The sequence below is a fragment of the Lucilia cuprina genome, chromosome 3 (assembly GCF_022045245.1).
Source record: "Lucilia cuprina isolate Lc7/37 chromosome 3, ASM2204524v1, whole genome shotgun sequence".
Lineage (NCBI taxonomy): Eukaryota > Metazoa > Arthropoda > Insecta > Diptera > Calliphoridae > Lucilia > Lucilia cuprina.
In genome coordinates, this window is record NC_060951.1 from 4,076,870 (window position 1) to 4,078,721 (window position 1,852).

At 25.9% G+C, this 1,852-nt stretch overlaps 1 protein-coding gene across 1 annotated transcript in view; it reads right to left on the minus strand.

Moving 5' to 3' along the window:
- LOC111682525 overlaps positions 1 to 1,852 on the minus strand; it is a 59,540-nt gene that overhangs the window by 34,253 nt on the left and 23,435 nt on the right. Inside the window, exon 2 of the mRNA XM_046945940.1 lies at positions 1,256 to 1,327. The gene's annotated coding sequence lies outside the window, so the exon portion shown is untranslated. The remainder of the gene's footprint in view (positions 1 to 1,255; positions 1,328 to 1,852) is intronic.

Below are 1,852 nucleotides of genomic sequence, written 5' to 3' on the forward strand. Positions count from 1 at the left end.
ACTATAGACTAGACTATAGACTAGACTATAGACTAGAGTATAGACTAGACTATAGACTAGACTATAGACTAGACTATAGACTAGACTATAGACTAGACTATAGACTAGTCTAGATTATAGAATAGACTATAGACAAGGCTACAGACTAGACTTTAAACTAGGCTATAGACTAGATTATAGACTAAGTAATAGACTAGAATATAGACTAGACTATAGATTATAGACTTGACTATAGACTAGACTATTTAGCTTAAAATGTTTTCAATTGATTTTTTTTTTTAATTTTTAATTTTTTTTTATTATTTTTATAAGTTCTTTTTAATTAATTTTAAAATTTTTTAAAAGTTTTAGCGATTTGATCTTAATGTTTTGTTTATAATTAATTAAGTTTTCTATTTCGTTTATCTTGATTTAAAAAAAGAAAGTTCTTAATTGGCCGCTACTCTTAAAAATTTTTTTTCACTGGTTTTGTGTCTTAAGTCTTTTGTTTGTTTAAAGCAAACAGTTGCTTTAAATTAAATTACATTGAAATGTTATCTAAAAAAGAATACTAAAAATCATCTTAATAATTATAAATAATAATGTGGTAAAAATACCATAAAACACAATAACCTAAGGCAGCATAATAGTAATAGAGAAATAGAGAAGAAAAAAAAAAGAGGGGACTGACATTTTGCATATTTTTTTGCTTAAACACTTGGAAAATTTCTAACTTCCGCTACAAAAGAAGCATAAAGTTGAAAAAAAGTGGTAAGGAAATTATTATTTCAATAAGAACCAAACTGAAAACACGCGCTAAACTTAGACGGACAGTTGGTTAGACCTTTAAAACAGTAAAAAACAACAACAAAACTAAATCTATATGGATTTCTATCAATTGCTGTAGAACAGCAAAAAACGATAGTAAGTTTTCAACACCTGCTGAGCTATGTAATGTCGTTTGTTGTTGTGTTGTATATATGTTTAGAGTTTTATTTGCAACATGTTTTGCCAGCTATTACGCATTTGGCATAGGAAAAACCTGTAGACTATTAGCAAAAGTTTATTAACTTGTAAGGAAAAGAAACCTTATTTTCTTTTGATTTGTTGTTCTTGTATGTTTTTGTTTTTTTTTTTAATTTAATTTCTTAAGCAATATGTGGTAAACAGCAGAGTTTTTTTCTTTGTTCTATAACTGCAATTATGGCAAATGTTAATCAAAGCGCCCTTTAATAGTTTATTATTTCAATATATTTTCTTTTTTACTTAAACTTACCTTTTTATAAGAATTTTTTATAAAGTCTTTGCTGAAGCTTCTGTTTTGCTTTTCTTGGTTATATAATCAAGCCTGTAAATAAATATAAAAATAAACGTTAGAAAAATGATTTCTTTCCTAAAAAAAAACTTAACAGCTACAGATTAATAACCCTTAATAAACGTGGGCTGCTAGTACGTAGGTTTTGCAGAAAAAGAAAAACATTAAGATAAAAACTTTTAAAAAAGTAATTAATGTTTTCTTTGCCAGTACTATTTACTTGACAAATTGCAAAATAATTTTCCTTTATAATTGATACAGCAATAAAAATCCATTAAATGTATAAATTTAAATCAATAATAAAATAAAAAAAAACTTTTATCATTATTTGATCTAACAACTAATGAGCTTATAAATTAAACTTGTTTTTTAACAGAAATCCTAAAGAAGTTAGCAAAGCATACAACATATTAATAAATTGTTATAAAGCTGACTTCAAATCAGTTCTGCTTCAGTTCTAGTTCTGTTCTAGTTCAGTTCTAGTTCAGTTTTAGTTCAGTTCTAGTTCAGTTCTAGTTCAGTTCTAGTTCAGTTCTAGTTCAGTTCTAGTTCAGTTCT